This window comes from Gouania willdenowi, unplaced genomic scaffold, assembly GCF_900634775.1.
Source record: "Gouania willdenowi unplaced genomic scaffold, fGouWil2.1 scaffold_309_arrow_ctg1, whole genome shotgun sequence".
Lineage (NCBI taxonomy): Eukaryota > Metazoa > Chordata > Actinopteri > Blenniiformes > Gobiesocidae > Gouania > Gouania willdenowi.
In genome coordinates, this window is record NW_021145070.1 from 132,910 (window position 1) to 153,312 (window position 20,403).

Genomic DNA, 20,403 nt, shown 5'->3' on the forward strand with positions numbered 1-20,403 from the left:
ATTTTTTGTCCTCTGGAGACCTATTCTGGAAGATGAGGCTTGTTTCATTAATATTTATTGTTTTTAACTCTTATTAATAAATCATTATTTATTTACTACTGTTAATTATTGTCATCTGGCAACACATTCTGGGAGATAAGGCCTGTTCTCTCTCTAATCTCTCCACCTTTATGCACACATACACACACCCACATTATATATATCTGATTATCAATAATCTGAGCTTTTCTATGTTGTTCACTGTGCAGGTATCTGGCCACAGGTGACTCCTTCAGGACCACAGCTAACAGCTATGGACGAGAGGTTTTCACATCGTACTTCTCTGCAGGAGCCGTTCCATGGCTAGACATATTGCACCAGCACACCCAAAACGACTATTTTAAGAGCCAACCACATACTTCTATAGAGCAAACTTCCTATTGTATTAACATGTGTATAATAAATATGGAAGAATGGGGAGAGAAACGTCTGTCAGCTTCATTTTTAACCAGAAAGAAATAATCCAAGAAACCTCACCTCTGAAATTAATTTAAGGCATTAAAGGTCTCACAGAGAATCAATATGAGGAAACTATATATTCTTGTATGAACAAAATATATAACCTTGATGTGGTGTACACATTGCTGTTAAGATGCATTGATAGAAATGAAAAAGAAAGCAAAAGTACACTTTAAAATGTGTTTTTAATCAACAATTCTGAAAGAACACCATGTACATTAACATAATACCTCAATTTTAAACAAACTATTTACTTCAATATTATAATACTTACATAATAAACAAACTAGTATAAACAACTATTCCCAATGTGGTTCCTGCCATGCGAAGAGTGCCGCCCACCCCAGCCCATCCAGCCCAATCAAAAACCTCATTAAAATTTTCCAAATTTAGTGTTACCGGATGATAATCAAGAACTTTAAAACTTTGAAATTTAACGTTCCCTAAATTATGGTGGCACTTTTTGCAGGATAGGAAGCAGGTCTCTTAAAAACATCTCATCCTCAGTCAGAGCTGGTGGTGAGGAGGAGGTCTCCTGAAGGTCTGTAGGATAAGCTGCTCCACCTCTCTTGGAGGGCCTTGGCTGGACCTCTTCTTTGCTCTTTTTCCTTAAAAATAAACAAACACATTATGTATATATATAATAGCTTATCAAGTCACTGTTACTTAAATAAGATCATAGATATATTTTTAATTAAACATTAAATGAGGTAATGATCAACATTGTCATCACTGATATACCAAACATTTATAGATACATTTTATTTATAACAGAACGCAAAACAACTTCTGTCATGTTCATATCAGATGGTTTGGCTGCACTTGTTTCTGCAGGAGATGCTGCTGTAGCACCATCATTCTCATCATCTCCCTGAACACTATCTGTTCCCTGTCCTTCTCCATCACTCATCTGATTGTTTACCTCTGAGTGACAGCAAACACAATATATGAAACACATTACTATAGATTTTAAATCACTATACTAGATTTAGATCCCCCACTAGAAGAAGCCCTGTGATGCATAAAGGCCTGAATATTAACCTGGTATATATTTCTACATGTCTGCACTGATAAACAAACCTCCAGTCTCTGATGGTTGACCATACTCTGTGGTCCTGTCTTCCTCAACCCTCTACCCCATGTTGCTGCTTGTCTCTCACGGTGAAACAAAGGGGTCGATGAAGGACATGACCACAGGGTATTTCCACCGTTTGGATGTTCCTGCAGCTGACCCACTACGCTTCTCCTGACTTTTTATTCCTCTCATAACCCATAAGTGAAAATAGCTGGTGTTAGCGGCTAATGCTATCAATAGCTAATGCTATCCTCGCTCACTGCCGACTTTCAAAGATGAAAACTACAGAGAGAACATTTACCTGCTGCTCCACCTCCTCGCTGATTCTCCTCCACATCAAATCCTTCCTGGTCCTGGTCCTGGTTAAAATAACAGTCCGTGTCATACAGCTCCCGGTGGTCACACACCGCTACGATTAGCTTCTCCTCAATGATTGAACGGTTGAAAATACTGGTTTCCGTGTTGCCTGCCTGACGTCATTGCCAACAAGGACTCTGATTGGCTTTCGCGCCTGCGCGTCACGCGAAACAGCCGCTGGAGTTCAATATTTTCAACTCAAGCGAACGGCGAATTCCGCGAAAATCGGGAGCGCGCTTGCAGCAGCCTTCGCTTTCCACGCGCGAAACAGTTCGCGCCGCCCCACCGGCGAATAACTCGCCTCCCAGCGCGTCTAAACCATTGACTTTGCATGTAATCTGTTCGCTTGTCCCGCAGAACCCGCGTTTGGTGTAAACGCAGCATCAGTCAGTTCATGTGGTAGGATCATATAATTATATACTTCTTCCTACTCCTTTTAGAACATGTACATGCTTCACCAGCAGGATTTTTATACCATTTGTTCTCTTTGATTTGTTTGATGTATTTTATTTATTTTTATTATTATTATTATTATTATTATTATTATTATTATTATTATTATTATTCCTTTCCCCAGGGGCATCGGACTGGGGTGGTAAAGGGTACTGAGTACCCAGGGCCCAAGGGGTGGGGGGCCCTCAGAAAGCTGCTTATTATATATATATATATATATATATGCATTTGAAACATTTTTAGATTATTTAAATGTGAATAAAAAAGGGCCCTGTGTGAAAATAAGATGGTTATTAATCACAGTCTGGAAAACCAGGACAAAAAGTCAAAGAAAGGGAGAGAAGGTGAAATGAGGGAAAACAACTGTTTACTCAGTTCTTCAGAGATTTAAAACACTCACATCTTTTTTAGACAATATATTATTTAGTTTGAAATTAACTACGTGCACTCACATATTTAAATGCTGGAACATTCCTTTTGCACGTCAAATCTTAAATGAAAATAAAGTTATTTAAAAAATGTATATATATTGTAGAAAACATTTTGCTACCACCGCCCCTTAAATTGTAGCAAAAGTATGTCACACACACAATATTCAATAAACCATTAAATATAATAAAGCAGATTTATAAAATACAAGCAATGGATATGGAGTCATTAGGTTATTGCATTTCTTTTCAACCTTGGGATCAGGACACCATGTCTGGTCAGCCTGGAATTAAAATGGGGTTTAAATGTCTAGTATTTGGTAAAAAAAAAAAAAATACACACAAATATCAAAAAACAGTTTTCTATACGTAAACTTTCTCAAATATTTAAATCTAGTTAAAAAAGATACAGTATCTAAATATCTAATCCTGGCTACTCTGTATCTAACTTTAACACACTTTAATAAACATGATCAAAAACTAATTCTAAAAAAAATGTCTCTGGGGTCGCTGGACATTTGTGATATTAAAATGGTTAGGGTGTTATACACAGAAAGGTCTGTGTGTGTGTGTGTGTTGCGCGTGCGTGTAGGTCTGTGTGTGTGGAGCGAATATCTCCCCAACGCGGTGCGAGTTCGACCTGAAACTTTGTCCAGCATTGCCCTACTATGTTCACTGAGTGATCACATGACCAAACACCTGTCACAAAGGTTTATAATTATCAATCAGAGCTTCAGCATAAAAGGACAACAGGTGAGTGTTTCTGTTTTGGACCAATGGATGCCAACATTAGAAACAGAGGCGGAGCCAGAGAAGTGAGAGGAAGAGGAGGAGGAAGAGGAAAGCAAAGGACTGTAATCTCTGATGAGAGCTGAACCACTTTGGTTGATCATGTGATCAATCATGGTGTTACAATGAGGGAAGTCCCCACATTGTTCACACACTCAACTTTGAATGTAAAAAAAAACATTCTCTACGCTGGAAAATATGGAAATAATAATGAGAACGAGCTTCAAACAATTTAAGTTGTGTACAAATTAACATGATTTTGCCAAATTAACATATTTTCATAATTCCACATTTCTTAATGCAATCCAAGTATGATCTGTACTATGAGCTAGTGTCTATATAGACAAGAGAAAGGTCATCCTACAGGGTCATATCTCATCACCATATATGGAATCACCTTGCTCTAGAAATAGATGAGAAAAAGACAACCTATCAATCAGTGAAACAGGGAGCTTGTTGTTTGACCCCCAAGTTTAAATATATCTCAGTGGTACACTGACTCAAAAATGAAGGCCTCTAAGCTCTTTGCTGTGATGTATAAGAAACAGTTCATCTTTGTTCAAAAGAGTAAAAACCTTTTAATATCAAGATGTTAAATACTTTGATACACTTCTAGAGCGTTAGCTGTTAGCAGCTAGCAGAGCGTTAGCTGTTAGCAGCTTGCAGAGGCTTAGCTGTTAGCAGCTAGCACTAAACAGAAAGAGATAAAATGAATAACTTCACAAAAAAACCATGACTGCATGGCAACAGTGGCCTATTAATTTATTTCATTGTAGTTTAACATCATTTTAAGGTAACTGTGTATTTTATTGCAAATGTATAGAGTGATGTCACAGTTTGTGTTTTATACAATTAGGATTACCTTGATGTTGATGTGTGTTCATTACTGATATTTTATTATTCAATGTTAAATCTGGAAGTTTTGGATGTTTTCACAAAATATGAATGTCAATAGTAAAACATTTTAGTGTTAATAATAATAATACTTGATGAGCTAAATTATCACTCGAGCCACTTTAAATGTTTCTATTTAGTATCAAAGTTACAGTTTGTACTAAAGTCTTCAAGCTGCAGCTGTTTAAGTTCAATTATTGTTGTTTTTATTTTGGTTAGCTTAGTTGTTTTTTGAGCCTGTCTAACCCCCAATTTCCACTGGATGCGGCTCCACTACGTTACGTCACCGCCATGTCACCAGAGCTGATAGGTTTCCATTTAGTCAATGTGTTAATTTCAACCAGGTCCGCTGCGGTGCGTGTCTGCTCCTTCCCAGATGTGGTAGTCCGGTGCCCTCCACCAGATATACACAGGACTTCTATTTCTGGCAGACACCGGAGCACGACGCATCAATCAGCACAGAGCAAATGAAGCTAAACAGGAAATTAAGCACGTACTCCGCAATAAAATATCGGGTTACTTTTCAAAAAACACTTCAGATTATATTTAAAGTAAATACATCACCAAAACGTCATAATGTGTAAAAACAAATTCACATCCATTATATTGGTTCTTCTCATACTGTAACTCACTGTAAACTGCAGCAACTTTGATTTAGTTCATGTTTTAATGGTGCAGTTTTATCTCTTCTCTGTTGGCTGTTGATAAAAAAAACCTTCTTGTTCTCCTTTATCAAAAACACTGACCTGTTTATCTGTTTATTGTTGCATTTATAACACATACATTTAACTGCGTTCTCGTGCGATTATATAAATATCATGACGCACACGCACACACATACACACACTACGGGGGGTGTATCCATTCTAAATTAATGAGTACCAGTCTAACACAAGTGTACCTGCCTAACTAATCTAAAATTACCTAATCTAAGTAGTTAGGTGTAGAGGCAGGTATGGCGTGAGTGAAGCTATGGCGATCAGGTGACCTTTACTATGTAGAACCGTCTACGTGACATGTAAACACAGAAAAAAATATTAGGCGCTTACGCCTGCAGGTGAACACGCGTGCACGTCAGTAAGTGTGTGTGTGTGTTAAGTGTTGTATCCTGTCCAATCACAGCAACGATCTGACTCAGAGCGTAACTCTACAGTCACTCTTTGGACGGGTGTCGTGACACAGACTGCAACCGGACTAAATGGTGGTCCGTTTTAATAATAATAATACATACATTTTATATGGCGCTTTGTTGGACACTCAAAGTCACTTTACACAATTAAGGCATTATTCTTTCACTCCACACTTAGTGGTGGTAAACAGGGCCGGTTCTGCGGGGGTTGCAACAAGAGCAATTGCACCTGGCCCAGGCCTGCGGGGGGCCCTCCTCCCCAATCCTCCCAAAAAATAAAATTCTGATTATTATTTATTTATTTTTTTTGTCACTCAGTACTAGAGGCCCTTTATGTTGCTCTGATGGTTTTCCCCCCCTAACAAGTTATTTTCAAAAATGTGTCAAAATGTGTGTCGTCACGCCCCTCCCTCCACCTTTAGTTAGTATTGCCCATGCCGCATGCGCTAGAGAGACTTGAGTCAACGCTAGAAGTTCAGACCAACATGTCTGTAAACAGATTAAAATTGGTTTAAAGTTTACGTTGTCAAACCAAGTGTGACATAGAACGATGTTCACACAAACAGAATAAATATTAAAAATAGAGTTTCACTATAAATACTGTATCTATAACAAAATGTACAATTATGTTCTAAGTGTTGTAAAGGGGGAAAAGGTTATGTAGTGTTTTACATATATCCATACAGTATATATACTATCTATAAAGTCCAAACACATCACCCACTGGAAGAACCTTCTGTCAGATCACATTGCTTTTGAAAAAGAACACCCCCCCAAATACCCTCCATTTGGCTCTCGCTCATAGATTTCTTACACACCTAATCCATCTCAGCTGTATCTTAAATATCTTGTTTATGATCCTTTATTCCCTTATCCATAAGTAATTTTAGTTTATTTATTTGTAGGTTTTTTCTCTGAGTACCAACCACATCACCACTGCACCTCCTTTACTATCCACTAAACCTCACACAAACACTTGTTGGTACATTTACAACCATTTATTTTATTCTTTTTATCTCACAATCTCCCTTGTTGTCATTGTGTATGATTCTGGTTATTATGATTATTGCCTCTGTTGCTTAGCAACACTTACGCTGTTATTTTTGTTTATATATCAGAATATTTAGTGTTGCTATTATTATTATTATTATTATTACACGAACACTACTATTATCAATAGTGCTCCATGTGCCCCCTTTAAACTATGAGCACCTGCCCCTCCAAAGATCTCTGCACGGCCCTGCATAGTGTATAAAATGCTATACAGTTAAAATTATATCAAATATTATGTAAAGAATATTATTTTTATATAATGTATTTGAAGGGCTCCATAAAAAAATAATAACTTGAATTTGATAACACATAATGTCAGTCAACACATGCTAATTGCTAAATTCTTGCCACATATCAAGCATAAATATTTAGCTGGCATGTTGAATTAAAATAGATATATGTCAGGTAAATTAATCTGTCCCCACACAATTAAAATGTATATTTACTTCCCAAATAGTCTTTTGTTGATTTAAAATAAAACAGAAAAAGGAGGTATAGAGGAGACCTGTGGTTGGGCCTGGGTGCTGGGCTCCAGGTTGAAACTATCATTGATCCACCTTCCTTTTATTTATAATGTTTTTTTTAATTTATTTTATTTATTAATTAATTAATGTATTTTTATTTAATTATGTTCTTTTCTCTCTCATTTTCCCTCTCTTCTCTCAATCTATTGTGTACGTGTATGTATGTGTGTGTATATATATTTATGTCTGAATTTGCTTTATATATATATATATGTACAAAGATGCATTTAAAACAATTTTAGATTGTTTATATGTGAATGAAAATGGCCCTGTGCTTAAGGCAGGCATACACTGTGCGATTTTTGGCTTATTTTGAGCCGATTTTCAACCCATGCGTCTATTTTGTGGGATCGTGCGAGTCTCAGCTAAATCGTGTTTCGTGCATCGTGTAGTATACATGGGGTCACGAGAAGCGATGAACACCTTACGACCAGCTCCCAATCAGCAATCGTATGGTCGTAAGGAAATCAAACATGTTTGAAATCCAGTCGCTCCTCATGAGGGTATCACACAGTGAAACAGTGCCACAGACCGGCTTACCGTAAACGCTCACTGCGCATGTGCGAACACCCAGTGGTGGGCCGTCAGGGCCAGCAAGACCTTCTCTGCTGGCCTAAACATAATCAGAAAATACTGGTGTCCCGATAGGTTGTCCAACCCCCGCGCTAGCTAACCTGTCCCAGCCAGGAAAAGGGTTTGTGTGCCACTTTCAAAGCAGCAGCTACGAGCTGTATCCCTGGCTCACAGGTTCAGAGAGACTCTGCTTTCAGCACTAGCCTCCATGTGAATAGAAAAGGACTTATTGGTGGAACTGAGACAGACAGATAAACTGTACAACAGTCATTGAAGTCTTCTTGAGGAAAGAAAAGGATTTTGTGTTCAAATAAGCGGGGATAGTCGTTTTGGTGAGTACAAAGCTTTTTTTTTCTATATTTTTGTGATTTTATTTCATAAGCCCTGTCTTTACGATCTGGTGGAGCGGTCTGCGCCGTGCCGCGCCGGGCGCAGCCTGCGCTTTACTATCACGACAGAGCCCATAATGTGCTGGTACCTGGCGCACCTGTGACTTCAGTGAAGGGACTGAATTGTTTCGCTTTAATCTATATCAAATGTTCAAAGAGTAGGCTACACCATTTCACCACTGTCGGAAATGAATGAATGACACTGCTTTACGGGTGCGACAATGTGCTGTTTAGTGGACTTTTGTAGACTAATTGCCTTTTATTTTTAAGTTGTGACAGAATCCAAGCAATCATAACTTTTACTTTACTACTCTTAATTGTTAATACGGATGAATTGATTTTAAATGCTCCGGAAATAAAGTAGTTGTACTCGACTATGTTTGTTTCTGTATAAATGTATGGTTTAGAGAGACATGACGTCATAATGATGGTATTAAGAGGTGGATTCATTCAGTGTAGGACATCACTGAAGGCCTAGGTGTGAAATGCACGGCACGCCACTGTGAACACCGTAGGACCACTGTAGAATTGACGGACTGTACTGCCCACGTCTGTCCAGCCAGCTCCTGGTCCATCACATCGCCATCTTTTCTTTTTTAAAGCTCTTTTTGCTGAGATTTGTGAGTGTCTCTCCACTTCCGGGTTTTTCTTCTTCATCTGTTTTAATCGCGACGCTTCAGAGTTCTTCTTCTTCTTCTAATATGTATGTTGCATTTCTGGAAACAAGACTCTGACGTGTCGTGTATGAACGTACAATGTGAGCAGTCAGATCATGTCAGAGTGACAGTGTGAGAATATGAATCGTGAGCTGCCCACATTCGGGCTCTGTGTCTGAGTCGCACAGTTTGACCTGGAGCTGAGTATAACGATTCAAAAAATCGCACAGTGTATCCCAGCCTTTACTGGGCTAAATCACCATGGAAACTTATGCTGAACAACTAACCACGTTTTTTCTCTGGCTAGGATCTTTTGCGAGTGCTAAAGTCCTGCTTTCTGACCAATCAGATCTCTTAGAAAGCGAGCTGTCCAATAAAAGATGATGTGTGAACTTGTCACTGTGTGGATCTGATCTGATGCTGACAGGAGAGACAATATTTAGACATTGATGCAATCCCTTAATTTATTGATCTAGACACAGGTTTTATCAGCTGACTCTGTGAATGTGTAAAAGCGTGATATTATTTATGATATTAATCCATTAAATGTGATATTCCATCTAATGGATTAATATCATAAATAATCTCACGCTTTTACACATTAACAGTATCAGCAGATTCCTGTCTGGGTTCTTTCATTCCTGCCTTTTCTGTAACAACTGCGTTGTTTTTGGTCTGAATTATGGATTTTAATTATTCATCATTTTAAACTTCAGTAACACCTGACCTGGTCAGACCAGATTATGAAGTGGATCAGATATGAGGGAATATAAAAGCTCCGCCTCCTGGTGGGCAGCACTACGGTTGCTCTTCACTGTCATTATGAATATGAATTCATGATATTTATCCAATCAATCAATCAATCAATCAATCAATCAATCAAATTTTATTTATAAAAGAAGCTCCTTTCATACAGCAAGTATAAGATAATAAGCTGTTTCTACTGTAAAGATGCTTGCTCTGCCAGTTTTCTCTATTGTAGTGATTGGTCAGACGCTGCTAGCTCCACCCCTTTCATGTGAACGTGCACGTACCCAGGCTGAAAACACTTGGCTATAATTAGTGTGTTGTTATCGACCTTCGTAGGACAGCTTCTCTCTGACAGGGAGTGTTTGGTTAGTTGGATTTTTCTTTCTTTATTTTTTAATTTATGGTTTTATTGTTTTTGTGGTTGTTTTTGTGTGTGAGGGGTTTCACATGTTTGAAAATGAAAAAAATGAAATATCAGCTTTACTTTATAATGTCATGTATCAACTCTGCCTCTGTAGGTGTGGAGATGTAAAGTCACACACACACGTTTTACACCAATGTGTGTAATATGTGTTCATCACAATGAATAAATATCATCATGATCATCTTATGTTTAATCAATTGTATCAAATTAAGAAAAGTCATGAAATATGAAGCAAAAAAAGTCTATTATTTGCTGAGTGATACATTTTGAATGAGGTCAAATTGACCCTAAGAATAATAGGAGGGTTAAAGGGATTGCTGCTACCATATATGGTCAATTGGAGGCGTGTCTTAATGTAAATGAGCCTGAACGTGTGCTAACTTTAGAACAGGTGGGATTAATCAACACTGCTGTGTGTACGACCTCTGTCCACACGCTTCATAAATACTGATTCTTTTTGTACTGGTGCACATTCTACATTTCATTGGTCTGAACGTATTTAGAACCAGTTCTATGAACGGATCAATAAATGAGGCCCCTGGACCATCAGGAAGACAACCAGCAACCTTCTTTATGTGGACTCACTGTGGGTCAGTAGATGGACCTCCTTTGAAGTCAATGGGTTCCATCATGGACTGGTCACTTCTAAAGGACACACAGCTGGGTCCAGGTCCAGATGTGAGCTGCTCCCTGGTCGTTGAACACACACACACACACACACACACACACACACACACACACACACACACACACACACACACACTGTAACACTGATGTACAGAGGTGTGAGTGCTGAGCTCTGACGTGGTCTCACCTCTGATCTTCAGTCTGGATCTCATGTTGTTCCTTCACCGTGTCCTGATCCATCTCCACGTCATGAGATGATGAGCTGAAGATATGAGTGTGAGACAGACAGCGCTACCTGAGTATCATGGTAAAGAGTGTAAACACACATTAGAGAAGATAAAAGATGTCAAAGCTCTGAGTTTCACAACAAATATCTGGAGCTCTGAAGTTTATCAGCACACTGACTGGATGAGAGTTAGTGCTATACACTGTGATGCTAACGCTAAATGCTACACGCTGTGATGATAATGCTAAATGCTACACGCTGTGATGCTAACGCTAAATGCTACACGCTCTGATGATAATGCTAAATGCTACATGCTGTGATGCTAACACTAAATGCTACACACTGTGATGCTAACTAGGGTTGCCACCCGTCCCTTAAAACACGGAATCGTTCCAATTTTGACCTTTGACCTCCACATCCTAAACATAAAATCAAATCCCAGTAGTTTATTAAATCAGTCCAACCATGATGTGTCTACTGTATCATCCTCAGGAGATGATGATGATTGTTCATATCTACAGTGTTGTTTTCCTGAAGCTGTTTGACCGTGGGACACTGAAAACTCTCTAAAGTTGGAGATTTTTAGGGTTAGAGCAGCTCTGGTGTGTGTGTCGTCTCTCTACTCTCCAATAGTCCCTGAAAGCACCACACACACACATCCACACATGTACACAGGACACACCACAGAGAGCAGGGGTCCTACGTAGATCCCACCACCACGGTGTGGCTGGTCTTGGCATTTCCTGTGTTTTACTTAGTGTGTAACAGTCTGACGGACATGTTTAGTGTTCTGGTCATTTATGCAAATATGGAACAAACAGCATTCTGTTTTGGCTCAGTACGGGACGCACCATTTAATGGTCAAATAAGGTACGATTCCGTATTTTAAGGGATGGGTGGCAACTCTATTCACAACTAAAAAATAAAAACTAGAATATTTGCATTTCTTGAAGAAAATGCAAGTGAGGATGCAGGTGCTGGCACTGCATTAGCTTAGCATTAGTGTTAACTTAGCATTACTATTAGTCTAGCATTAGCAATAGGCTAGAATTAGCAATAGCCTAGCATTAGCACTAACCTAACATTAGCTTAGCAAAAACATAGTGTAAACATTATCCAAGCGTTAGCATTGGATAATGGGTTGAAAAAGTTGAAAAGTTAGAAATTGCTTAAAAGAGCATGAATTCATATATATGAACAGTTCTTTTCACCAGTAGGGTTTGGATTTAGAACCATGTTCAACATAAGGAACAGGAACTGGTTCCTCACGTTTAGAACCAGTTTATCACACTGTCACAACTTAAACAGTAAACAGTGACATTCTCAATGAGTGACTTTAAGTCACACTTATAATAATAGTACATATTTCTGTCTGCCACAGATAGTAATGTGAACTGTTCAGCAGATATTAGGCTAATACAGTAGCATTAACATATATAATATGAATAATAATTATAACCTTTCACTATTTGGTCTTTACAACTACTTGTGGTGCATTCAATGTGCCTTTGAAAAACAGGATAGATTGAAATACAACATAAATAAATGCCCCAAGACCCTGAAAACAGGAACAAGTGGGTCAGAAAATGGATGGATGAAAAAATGGATGCAACCATGGATTTTACTGATGCAGGCACGCAGTGACTGATGCATCTCGATTTCACCCGTCAATTGTACCGATGCACACTGAATGGATCGATACACTTGCATTGCGCATCTTTGATTAGTATCGATTCATCTCCACATACTTAGTTGGTTCAGATCCTTTCACGAGGTTCAATGTTGAGGCAAAGCCAGCTTTGTACTGACCCTCGTTACTGAAGCAGTCTGATTTAAAGTGGTTAGCACACACATACAAGCTAACATGAACCGTAGCTAGCACGTTGTCTGTTCTTACTATAATTATTATCTTGTTATTTTTATTTAGTTTGCACATATTAGTCTAACTACTCTTATATTTAGGTTTATACTTCTTTTTTTATTTATTTTTCTTTATTTTATTTATTTTTCTTTATTCTAGTTGATTGTTATTATTTAATTGTTACACTACCTGAGAGAGCACAGGTCACCAAAAGAAATTCCTCGTGTGTATTCATACACCCTTGGCCAATAAAGTTGATTCTGATTCTGATTCTTCTGTAGCTGGGACAGAATATAGGCACTTATGTTGATTTGTACAACCAACAACAAAGCCATTTGCATGTGTTTAGCTCTGAGCGACAACATTGAGAAACACTACTGCTATCTCACTGCGGGACACACCAAACTCCACCTCGGGGATGAACGCCCCCCTCTCGAATGTCCCCTATCAGTGCTCAGAAGAAATCGGCCTATGAAAATGACTCCTTTGGTGACGTCATGACAGGAGCTGAATCTGAACAGCCCGTAGGAACACCGTTTTACCAGTGGGTGGGGCTGCAGAGACCATTCAGGAATCACTTGTTTTCCTCATTCTGGGAGTTGGAAGGATCAGGGAGGACCAGTTTATAGATGTAGAGACCAGAAAAGCTCAAGGTTGTTTCTGTGGAAATAGCGTAGCTAGCAGCAGCAGTTAGCATAGCTAGTAGCAGCAGTTAGCATTGCCAGTAGCAGCAGTTAGCATAACTAGTAGCAGCAGTTAGCATAGCCAGTAGCAGCAGTTAGCATAGCCAGTAGCAGCAGTTAGCATAGCTAGTAGCAGCAGTTAGCATAGCTCGTAGCATCTGTAGCATAGCCAGTAGCAACAGTTAGCATAGCTAGCAGCATCAGTCAGCGTAGCTAGTAGCAACAGTCAGCGTAGCTAGTAGCAGCAGTCAGCGTAGCTAGTAGCAGCAGTCAGCGTAGCTAGTAGTAGCAGTTAGCGTAGCTATAAACAGCACGTGTAGCGATGATGCTAATGCAGGACACAGGAGGAGAAATTGGTTGGATATTTTTTTTTTTTATTTAAATGTTGAAAGTTTTGTGATAAAATGATAAACTGGTGAAATCACAGCCTGTACATGCAGTATGGGGATGCATTTACTCCGTCTCTGGGTCCTAGTGCCAGCCTCCAGGGAAGCCTGTTCCGTTTACCGTGTTTACCGAGGTCCGTGTGTGTTTAATAAGTCCGTGTGTGAAAGTCTGCATGTTTATGCCTCCGTCCATCCACTCTTTTTATTATATCCATGTCTTTTAAGGCTCTTATTAAATAGTCTAGCCTGGGGTTCGGGCCGCCACCATCTTAGCATATGTCGTCACCAGTGCGTGAATTTAGACTCCAATTACATTAATGTATATAATATCTTCCTTGCAATATAAACTGGCTCACAATATACTATATTTTTTATAGTTTCCACTGTATCCAGAATAATAATACTCTTTCTCAACAAGAACTGTTGATTGATTTGTCACATGACTGCTACAGGGTTTGAGTTTATTTTATTTAGTTTTACATCTACCTGTAGCTCTATGTTTTTTAGACTGGTGACAACTTGTTTGTAGTGTTGTTTCAGCAACTTTCAGTTTTGCCATTACAGTTGGGACCTTTGTAAGTGAATACTTTAGTTACATTACAGCAACCAAATTAAACTGTATCAACTCAGTGAATTAATAAAAATAACCTGTGTAAAGGCTTTTTCAAATAAAAACATTATCCTGTGAAATATGTGACCTGTTGACCTGCACAACTCAAAGAATCAGAATCAAGAATCGTTTAGAACAGGAATCAAAATTGAGAATCAGAATCGTTAAAATCCAAACGATGCCCAACCCTCGTCCAGAACCATCTCTTGGGTTTTTTTTCCATTGATGGTGATAAAGTTGGCATCACACAGCCAACAAAGTGAGGGATACAGTGTCATCAGAACATAGTTTACATTAACACTGCTAGTGTTCTATGTTTCTAGTCATAATGTCTTCCTCTAACAGACTGACAGTTTCAGGGGTGTCCAAACTTGGTCCTGGAGGGTCGGGGGTCCAACGTGTTTTTAATGTGTCTGTTCTAACACAGCTGGGAGACTCATTAGCAAAACTGCTTCAGGATATCAGAAGTGTTGGATCAGGGACACATTGACATCCTGGTGGACCACGTTTAGACACCCCTGGTATAGACATATGAACTACAGATACATGAGGTGTGGCCACACCCCCTCCCATTTGCACCCCCACAGCCCATCAGCCTCAAATCCATACTTAATTATGCTTTAAAAAAAAATAAGAATCTGAATTAAAACCCAATTTGTCTGAATAATTAATATTGAATAATTAATGCATTTGATATGATTTTCCATCTTGTTTTTAATAAATGAAGCAGGTGATTAATTATAGATGTAGTTAGTGTAGTGGTCATGTCCTAAACATCTCATGTTCATCCATTCTACTTTTCTTATAAGTGATGCTGATATAAAATACATTTAATGATTTATGAAAAATAGAAAATGTTTTTTCTTTGAAATATATTAATATAGAGCTGTATTACTGTTCTAAAATATGTGATTGCAAATTGTATATTATTTTCTATAAGATTTGAAAAATAGTCAATTTTTTTGTTTTGTTTTTTTCAAAAAAGGTTACACTTTTCTTTTTTTTTTTTTTTTTTTTCCTAGCATTTTGTCACAATGGGGGGCCCTGAGAGTTTTCTAAGGGGGGTACAGTAAAAAAGGTTTGTATCCACTTTCTTCATTTATAAGTGTTGTAAAGACTAATATTGATGTGCGCTCATCTTTAAATATTTCTATATTTTGAAGCAACCTTTACCTGCACTGAACTGAAATCTTTTAGAACAATACAGTGACATACAAGGATTTACAGAACAGCCTGCTATTGTAGACTCAACATGTAAGGTTAGAACATGATTATTATAATAATATGTTTCAATCGTGGGCCGGTCTGAGGAATGAAGCTCCAGGGCTGAAAATGAGTCCCACTCTGGCCCTGCTTGGGGGCCTTTAGTTAGGCCCACAGGATAAAGTAAAAATAACAGAGAAAACATCAATCATTGTGTAAATGAAACTCAACAATATTTGCAGGTTTTCACAGTTTTCCTGGTGATTTTATCACATGATTATTACAGTCATTTTTAATGTTAAACTGTTGGAAAATCTCAAAATTCTTACATTTCCTCCAATTATGACATCATGTTTCCCTTAATTAAATAGTAATTAGTTAAAAAAATAAAATGAAAAATCTAATAAATGTAACATATAGATCCTGTTGGGACTGATATCTGTCACTTATTGATTAGATATTGTTGGTTTCTCACATATTTAGTATTTTATGTATACGTAGAAGTACAAACTATGGCACAATATTGTTGAAATGACTGGTTTTCCAACATAAAATCTGTGGCCCTCTTGAGATCAAACTGGTCCGTATTTGGCCCCTGAACTAAAATGAGTTGGACACCCTGGTCTGGGGCCAACCAATCAGCAAAGCAAAGCAGCAGCGTCTCCACCTCTCTAATAACACTAGTTTAGCTCTTAGCTTAGCTTAGCGTAGCTAATGGGAAAGGAGGAACAGGATAAACATACCTGTCAGGTGGTGTCACTGAATGGACAGGTGAGCTCTAACGCAGCAGGTGAAGTGGGGCAACGAGGCAACAAAGGGCAACAGCAGCATTGAGAGCAACTAAGAAAATGCTGTTGGTCTCTGAGTGTGTAAACACAACAGTTCCAAACTACACACCTGCTCCACTAACTAACCACAGACAAGATCCGGCTCACCCAACAGTTCAGTTTATTAACCATTTACAGTATGAAAAACCACATTAGAAAAAAATGTGCAAGGAGCTTAAAATGTACTGTCAACATTTAAAAAGACACAATAAAACAACAATCAATCAATGCCACAATAAATACTAAAAGGTAAAATATTGTGCAATAAAGGGTCACATAAAACCACATAAAATACTTTAGGGTCGATTCTGTACAATACAAAGTCCATACAAAATTAAAGTGCCTTGTTTAGAGTCATCACAGCTTGTGGGAAGAAACTGTTCAAATGGCGAGCAGTACAACATTTGAAAGAGCGATACCTTTTCCCTGAAGGAAGCATTTTAAAGATGGCCCTGGTAGTTGGACACCCTGGTCTGGGGCCTCCAAATCACTAGAACAGCCCCTGACTGCAGGAATCACAGCAAAGCAAAGCAGCAGCGTCTCCACCTCTCTAATAACACTAGCTTAGCTTAACTTAGCGTAGCTTAGCATAGCGTAGCTAATGGGAAAGGAGGAACAGGATAAACATACCTGTCAGGTGGTGTCACTGAATGGACAGGTGAGCTCTAACGCAGCAGGTGAAGTGGGGCAACGAGGCAACAAAGGGCAACAGCAGCATTGAGAGCAACTAAGAAAATGCTGTTGGTCTCTGAGTGTGTAAACACAACAGTTCCAAACTACACACCTGCTCCACTAACTAACCACAGACAAGAAGCTGGGACACAAGGAAGTGGGGCGGAGCCAAAGCTGAGAGCAACAGGTCCAAAGTTGATGTTTTATAACACCTGAGTGATACGAGCCAATCAGAGGGAGGAGAGAGAGATCAATAATCCTGTTATTAAACATCACACATTTACACTATTTTACACCATTAAACCTGTGTTTGACCCCAGGGTTGGCCTCAGAACAACATCCACCACTTATTTCATTAGATCCAGAACCTACTTTTTATATTTATTATTAGCATCTCATTTACTTTTAGGTGTTTTGATTTAAAGCAGAACTAAGTAACTTTTTCACCTTAATAAATCCTTCTCATAGTCCCTGTGAGTGTAACACAAGTGTTAATAAGGTGATTGGGGGGTCTTTCATCCTTTTCCTGCCTCCGACCCGGTGATAAGACGTACAGCTTTATAACAGCCCAGTACAAACTAATGCTAGATTACTGTATGACCAGCCCCGTGGCTGCACACGCTTGTTTACTAATTCATTTTTCTCAAACTTATATCAGGGCAAAGCCAGCAAAAAAGAGGCAGAGAAGACCTTTGTCTGAGGAACAGAGTAACTTAATGCAGCCAAATGCCCCCCCTCCAACATCCACCCCCATCCCCACCCACACCCCGAGGGGTTGGGTGCAGGGTGTGTTTCCATTATAGTCAATTATTTTTGATCAGGCAGTTGATGATTGACTATTGTCTACACTGTGTGTGTGTGTGTGTGTGTGTGTGTGTGTGTGTGTGTGTGTGTGTGTGTGTGTGTGTGTGTGTGTGTGTGTGTGTGTGTGTGTGTGTGTGTGTGATCACTTCTCATCATAAACATGACTCAGGAATTTAACAGCTTTATGCTGTTTATGATTAACTAACAGAACCGGTTCACCTAATAAGCAGTATAGGGCAATACTAAGGTCACCGTGGCCTGGGATGTAGAGGGTGGAGGGGGGTTAGAAAATGTGGAATAATTTCTCCTTAAATATTATTATTTTAAAACTAGTTATGACTATTAAGTCCTAAATTGGAAAAGCAAACACAGATTCAAATATAAAGCAGTGCCCAATTAATAAATAATAGTATAAAATAAGTTCCCAAATGACTGAACACATGAGACTCTTCTGCAGTAAAAGTGTTTGTAGCAAAAGTCATGAATGCATTGATGAGATTCTCACAGGAAAATAACCATTTATTTATTTTAGGATTTTTTAGTTTTTGTTTCAAAACTTAAACAAACTGATTCTCTGTAATTTTCTCTGCACTGGAAACCTTTAAATCTTGTTAAATTATTGTAAATCTGAGCTCTTTATTGTTATGAATTAATTCAAAGGAAACCAGGTTTTCTAGTAAAGGCTTGTCTGCACCAGACACTTCATTTTCACCTCAACTGGAGACAAAGTTTACCGTACCACGCTGTCATTCTGGAACCAATGCTGCTTTCTAAAACAGCTGATGAGACAAAAAAATCATCTTTAGATTGACACCAAACACTTTTAGTCTGAGTAAAAAATACAACCTTCGCTGTAAACGGGAACATAGATTATTGACGTGTGTTTCCCAGTTAAACTGGTTATTTAGATCAGTGGTTCTCAAACCTTTTTGGTTCTAGTTCCCTTTTCTCTCATTTCTGAATCCTCGTCCCCCCTTTGTCCCACTTCAACATTTTACTGAGAAAACTATTTAAGAACATCTATAATCATAATGATGGAATGAATGAGTGATAACACACATTTTAAATCATCTCATTTAGTAAATAAATGGAAATAAACTGTATTTAGTTCAGTGGTTTCAACCTTTTTAGATCGTGACCTCATTTTGATATTAATAACAGTCATTTTTAATGTTAAACAGTCGGAAAAACTCAAAATTCTTACATGTTCTGTTTGATATATTTCCCTTAATTAAATAGAAACTGGTCAAAGAATCTTGGAAATGTAAAGTGTAGATCCTGTTAGGACTGATATCTGTCACTGACTGATTAGATATTTTGTTTCTGACATATTTAGTATTTTATGTTCACGTAGAAGTACAAACTATGGCACAATAATGTTGATAAACATTATCAGTTATTAATAAACTTTTTCAAAATGTGAAAAGGTAAAAAAAATTGAAAAAATTGAAAAAACGAAATGGGTGGAAAAAGTTGAAATTGGTTGAAAAGTTGAAAAAAGTTGAATTTGGTTGAAAAAGTTGAAATCGTTTGAAAAAGTTCATATAAGTTTAAATTGGTTGAAAAATGTGAAATGGGTTGAAAAAGCATAAACAACCTTGAAAAAGTGGAAATTTTTTTTAAATCAGTCCAAATGGGTTGGAAAAAGTTGAAAAAAGTTCAAATGGGTTGGAAAAAGTTGAAATCGGTTAAAAACAGTTGATAAAACTTAAAATGAGTCTAAATGGGTTGAAAAAGTTGAAAAACATTAAAATGGGTTGAAAGAGTGAAAAAAGTTCAAATGGGTTGGAAAAAGTTGAAATCGGTTAAAAACAGTTGATAAAACTTAAAATGAGTCTAAATGGGTTGAAAAAGTTGAAAAACATTAAAATGGGTTGAAAGAGTGAAAAAAGTTAAAATGGGTTGAAAAAGTTGAAATCATTTAAAAACAGTTGATAAAACTTGAAATGAGTTGAAAAAGTGTAAAAAGCTGAAATGTGTTTAATGTTTTATCTTAAAGTGAACAAACAGATGAACATGTTAAAAGTTGAAATCAGGTGTAGAATGGATGAACAGCTGAAGTTCACTGTTGAAGGTTTAAAATGTTGAAAATGTAGATGGAAAAAAATGCATAGTTTAATAATTTAAAAAGTTGAAACAACGTGGAAGATTTCAGTAGACCTTTGATTAGTAATAAATGATACGATACATGACTGTCAGCATGAGTCAGCACATAAATGTAATAAATGTAGTTAATTAATCAACATAACACAAGTACAGACATTGGAAAATAATGGACATGTCAAATGTGGTTAAATTTACTAAAATAATCATGAAATATGGTTAAAAATTAAAAGTGACAATAATGGGTCAACATGTCTGACATTAGGTGGAAAAGTGGTGGAAAAGGTTTATAAATGATGAAAAGACATTGAAATGTGATGGAGAAGTGTCAGAAATGCGAGAAATGTAACAATTATATTAAAGAAACAAAAATATGGCAATAAAAAGTTAAAATATAATGAGTTTGGTG

At 37.8% G+C, this 20,403-nt stretch overlaps 1 long non-coding RNA gene across 2 annotated transcripts in view; it reads right to left on the reverse strand.

Annotated features, from left to right (window-relative positions):
• Nucleotides 1-16,501, reverse strand: part of LOC114459382 (uncharacterized) — a 40,538-nt gene extending 24,037 nt beyond the window's left edge. For both annotated transcript variants that reach the window (XR_003673327.1, XR_003673328.1), the window contains exons 1-3: nt 16,332-16,501; nt 10,807-10,881; nt 10,578-10,682 (exon numbers count right to left, since the gene is read on the reverse strand). This is a non-coding gene — a long non-coding RNA (uncharacterized LOC114459382). The remainder of the gene's footprint in view (nt 1-10,577; nt 10,683-10,806; nt 10,882-16,331) is intronic.
• Between the last annotated feature and the right edge of the window lie 3,902 nt (nt 16,502-20,403).